Genomic DNA, 6,000 nt, shown 5'->3' on the forward strand with positions numbered 1-6,000 from the left:
TTATTATATTTTTTAAATCATGCAAAAGCACTTCACTCTGGAGGGTATTAACTCAGTCATTTCTAGTAGACCAGAGGATGAAAAAGAGAGGATGAAAGTAAAGAGAATCGAAGAGAAGAAAAAAGGCAAAGAAGAGACACAGAAAGAAGAGCAAGTGACATGTATAGTTTTTGTTTTTGTTTTTTTTTGTCTTTGGGTCACACCTGGCAGTGCTCAGGAGTCACTCCTGGCAACACACTCAGAAATTGCCCCTGGCAGGCACAGGGGACCATATGGGATGCCGGGATTCGAACCACCATCCTTCTGCATGAAAGGCAAAAGCCTTACCGCCATGCTATCTCTCTGGCCCCAATGTATAGTATTTTTTATTTGTCGTGACTGCATTTTAAATTTCTGAGTTGCAAAAACTGAATCCCCCATGTCTCAAAGGCCTCCAGATAGTTGAAAACAGTCAACATCTGCCTCCCAGAGGAAGCTGGTCCTTAGCTTTTATCAACTATAGTAAACTCTGTTTTAGAATATATTTATTCAACTATTAGAATTCTCTCCCTGGAATTATATTTTTTTATTGTAAAAATTTATTCAAGAGACAAAATTGATTAACATAATGAGGTAAGCTAACATAACATAGAATAGTGACATAACATAACATATAATATAATTGATATAATAATAATACATGTAAGTCAAATAAAGTTTCTGATTAAAAACATATTTTTTTCCATAATGGCTTACATATCTTTCACAGTAGTGTTTTAGGTACATATTAACATTGAATCAGGGGAATACCCATCACCAACTATGTCCTCCCCCCATTTCAGTTCCCTTTCTACAACCCATATAACCCACCATCACCCCCCGGGCTGCTAGAGTAGGTGGATCCCTCTTTGTCTGGCTTACTACTAGTGATCTCATATCTGTTTGGTCCTGGAACCCTCGTTTCCCCTTCTATTTAAGAGGCAGAGCTAGAAAAATCAAGGTATGTGGTTTTGTTTGAAGGCAAGAAAAGCAAGAGAATGGGGTACAAAATAAGAGGGGAAAAAAAAAAGAAGTCAAAAGTCAAATGGGCTGAGTCTCTCTAGAGACTTCCAACCTCAGTTTGAGAGAGGATGTGAAAAAGGTAATTGAAATACCACAATAATACAGAAAAAATTATCGAATTAAATAATCAGTGAGCACTACAGCAATGAAGATAGGCACCACACAATAGTCTCGGTTCTGAAATCAACTCATGCTCGAATGCAAAAAGAAAGACAAAGACAAGACAAAATAAAATAAAATAATATTGGAGACATCAACCGTAATCTCCACACCAAAACAAAGACGTCAAAAAAATCGATCAATCGATAAATAAACATGTGGAAAAATGATTGTTTTATGCTTTTTTTTTTTCTCCTTTTCTTTATCCCCCTGCATAGGCACAGTAACTATTGGGGTTATTGTAGAGGGAATTCCCTTGACCTAGGAGACACAGGGTTTCTCCACCCCTGAAGTATACTGTCATGGGATTAACTCTAGACTCCTTGCATGATCATTTACTCTCCCCCTTGCTGCTTTCGTGGTGTGCGGAAGACTTCTGCTTTGTCTTGGATGGTAAAATCAGACCTCTGTTTCTAGAGATCTTTGTGGTTGTGCAGCTCAGGGAATGGAGTTTATGAAGTCTTTCTTTGTGGTTCTAGCAGTTATGTTTCTTCAGTGTCATTTTAATCCATCTTCTGTAGTTGGTATTCTTGGTCGTTATGTTGCTCCTAGAATGGAGCTTGGGATAAAGTCCTTCGTTATGTTTCCGGAAGACCCGTTCAGTTGTGGTTGTCTCAGTCAACCTTCTGGAATTGGACCTAGAATTATATTTTAAGGATCTATGTATCTCTCTTTTACAAGGCACAATCATAGAGAATGTTTAAAAAATAAAATAAAAAAGGAACCCCATTCTCTACCCCCCAAAACCCTTTGTTTTCTTGATCTAAACCGATTTCCTCAAAAACATTCTTCTCTATTCAGTGACTGTTGCAGGGAACAAATATGTAAACCTATGAGTTTGGTTTTTTTTTTTTATCCTTGAGAGAAAGGGTAAAAGAAAAGACACAGGTAGAAAGAACATTTGCACCCTATGACCAAGGCAGCACTGAGGGCCCAAATCTGGAAACAGCCCAAGTATCCCAGTGCATAAAGCAAGATGGTCCTTAAACACAACAGAGCATTCGTTGCTGCTTCAGGGAAACAGGGAATCATGCAATTTGCTACTGTGATGGTGGGACCAAAGAGTGACATAAGTCAAAGGGATAAGGACAAACAGAATGATTTCACGAGTGTGTGGGATAGAAAGTAACAGTAAAGAAATGACAGGTAGGGGCTGGAGACATAGCACAGCAGGGAGGGCTTTTGCCTTGCACGTGGCCAACCAGAGTTCAATCCCCGGCATCCCACAGGGTCCCCCAAGCCTTCGAGGAATGGTTCCTGAGCCATTAGTAACTTCTGAGCACTGCCAGGTGTGACCCCAAAACAAATAGAACAAAAATGACAAATACTCAGAAGGAGTAAGAACTGGTCTTTAATAAGAAGCATCTCGTTGTAGGGAAGATGGGGTTGGGAAGGGGGGGGCTCCTGTAAATACTGGAGGACAGTGTAGAAATTTGATTTTTGCATAAACCTCTTACAGTATTAATATTGCAAATTGTGGTGCCTAAAATAAAATGTAAATGTAAATTAGAATTCTTCTTTGTGCTGGTGTTTTCTGGCAACGAGCAGGAGTATTGATGTGCATCATGGACCCAGCAAAGAGTGGCAGCGCCTGTGAATCAGGCTCATAGTTGCTGAATTCTGAATCCTAACTGAAAACACACACACACACACACACACACACACACACACACACACACACACACACACACACACACACACGAAACAGTCCTTCTCCTCCAACCAGCTGGGTCTGATTTTTAGAATGTGACTAATAGGAGAATGGATTCCAATTTTGTGTCTTTTTCCCCTGACCTCAAAACAAAACACAGAAGGAAACTTCACAGAGCCGCGGGGAGTCTGAGCGGATCCACCCACAAAACATTTGTGGGAGAAAATGCTTTAGGAATTAAAAAACAACAACGACAATAACAACAAAAGCCCAAACAAATAAAAACATTGATATCAGCACGCACCACCAGTGGCTCACGCTGGTCATTGGTTTAATGAACCCCGAGTGTGTGTAAACCATTGGGGAGACACTTTTCTAGACTTCTCTGAAGGTTCTGCCTCACTGCCAGGGGACTAGTTTAGACCCTTCCTTGTCTCTTATCTGAAGTTGTCCTAGGCCAGCAGGCAACGTGTCTTTCAGGCTTTGTTCTTCTTATTTTTTAATACTAATTTTTATTTGTTTATTTAGTTAGTTTGTTTTTGTTTTGCTTTTTTGGTTTTTGGGCCACACCCAGCGGTGCTCAGGGGTTACTCCTGGCTGTCTGCTCAGAAATAGCTCCTGGCAGGCACGGGGGACCATATGGGACACCGGGATTCGAACCAACCACCTTTGGTCCTGGATCAGCTGCTTGCAAGGCAAATGCCGCTGTGCTATCTCTCCGGGCCCTTATTTAGTTATTTATCGATTTTTTTTTTATACACCTGGTGGCACTCAGGGGTTATTCCTGGCTCTGCACTCAGAAACCGCCCCTGGCAGCTTAGGGGACCATATGGGATGTTGGGTATCGAACCTGGGTTTGTCCTGTGTCTGCTGCGTGCAAGGCAAACACCCTGCCACCGTGCTCTCGCTCCAGCCCCAGGCTCTATTTTTCTGATTGATAGTTTTGGGTCTGTGTTGTGATAGTCTGGGAAAGGTCCCATGCATGCCACCAATGTCTTGTGACTACAGACTAAGATACATCAGATCCCCCTGGTGTAGTCCTGTTTGTACACGCAGATGAGGCAAATTGACCTCATATTGCTCTCCAGAGCCTTCTACATCTGTCTCTACCCAGGTCAAGGGGAGGGACTCTGTGACCCCATAAACACCACCTTTTTCTAGTTATCCTTTCGATCCACTTAGTAACAGACTATTTACTTGTCGTGAACTCAGGGAGCCAGAAAACTTTGTGCTCAGAGCATTTCAAATTCAAAAGCCATTCACCAACTCTAAAATCGAATTTGGGGCCAGAGTGAAGATGACAATAAGCATTTGCCTTTCCTGAAGTTGACTCGGGTCAGAACTGGGTATTAAAAGTACAGCCAGAGTGATCTCTGAGTGCAGAGCCAAGAGTAAGCAGCCCTAAGCATGTTGGGTGTGGCCCCCAAACAAACAAACAAACAAAAAAGTACATTACTGGCTTTTTATTTTTTATTTGGGGGGGGTACACCTGATGTGTGTGCTTACTCCTGATGTGTCTCTTTAGAGCTTACTCCTGGCTCTGTGCTCAGAGATCCCTTCTGGAGGGCCTCACGGGGACCAAATCAGGTACCAGGGATCAAACCTGGGTCAGTTGTGTTTTAGGCAAGCCCCCTTCCTCCTGCTCTGGTGTTGCTGTTTACTTTCTTCTTTTTTTAAAAAAATAATATATTTATTTAAGCACCATGATTACAAACATGATTGTAGTTGAGTTTCAGTCACAAAAAGAACACCCGTGGGGCCGGGAAGGTGGCGCTACAGGTTAGGTGTCTGCCTTGCAAGCGGATGGACCGCGGTTCGATCCCCCGGTGTCCCATGTGGTCCTCCCAAGCCAGGGGTGATTTCTGAGCACATAGCCAGGAGTAACCCCTGAGCGTCAAACGGGTGTGGCCCAAAAACCAAAAAAAAAAACAAAAAAAACAAAAACAAAAAGAACACCTCCCTTCACCAGTGCAACCTCCCACCACCATATCCTTCCTCCCCCACCCCCTGCCTGTCTTCGAGACAGGCATTCTACTTCTCTCACTCATTTTTTCTTTTTCTTTTTCTTTTGTTTTTGTTTTGTTTTTTGAGTCACACCCCGCGGTGCTGAGGGGTTACTCCTGGCTCTATATTCAGAAATCTCTCCTGGCAGGCTCCGGGGACCATATGGGATGCCGGGATTCGAACCACTGTTCTTCTGCATGCAAGGCAAATGCCTTGCCTCCATGCGATCTCTCTGGCCCCTTCTCTCACTCATTGACATTGTCATGATATGTGTCAGTGTAATGATTTCTCTAACTGCACTCACCACTCTCTGTGGTGGGCTTCATATCATGAGCCGATCCTTCCAGTCCGCATCTCTATTGTCTCTGGGCATTATTACAATAATGTCTTTTATTTTTCTTAAATCCCACAGAAATGTGAGACTATTCTGCATCTAGCTCTCCCTCTGTGATTTATTTCATTCAGCTTAATAGTTTCCATGTAATCCATGTTTAGGAAAATTTCATGATTGCCTCTCTTCTGACGACTGTGCTATCTGTTGTTTACATTCTGACTCTTCACAAAGTTCTGTCCTGTTGCATAGTCTAATTTCAGAGCATCTTCATTGTCCTGCAAAGAATTTCCCCTCCCACTGGCAGTGGTGCTCTGTCACCCCAGAGATGCCTCCATACCCCACCCCACCGTGGGCTTTTGCCAATTCCAGCCTCTCCCATGGGCCCCTGGGAAAGGTGAGAGTTAGGTAAATCTGGGAAGATGCTGCCAGTAGCTTCAACCTCAACCTGACCAAGCCCCACTGCAGGCCCCATCTCTCTCCAGAGCCCCAGAAGGAGCTCAAATCTGTGTGTTCCTACAAGAACTCAACTTTTTCCTGGCAAGCATCTTGTAGGGAGGGCCCCCAAACACATGGAAGTATAGCATCCCCGGGGCCAAGCAACCCCCTGTGTGTGGGGGTGTTGTCTATAAAATATTTCAAAACACAGCAGTGCTCAGGCATTACTCCTGGTTCTGTGCTCAGGAATCACTCCTGGTGAGCTTGCACGACCATATGGGATGCCAGGGATCAAACTCCCTCCCCGCTTGTCCAGTGGAACAGAGTTCTAGGACTGCCAGAGGAAGAGAAATAAGGTCTGCAGAGGGGCGTGAGT

The sequence above is a fragment of the Suncus etruscus genome, chromosome 12 (genome assembly GCF_024139225.1).
Source record: "Suncus etruscus isolate mSunEtr1 chromosome 12, mSunEtr1.pri.cur, whole genome shotgun sequence".
Classification (NCBI taxonomy): Eukaryota; Metazoa; Chordata; class Mammalia; order Eulipotyphla; family Soricidae; genus Suncus; species Suncus etruscus.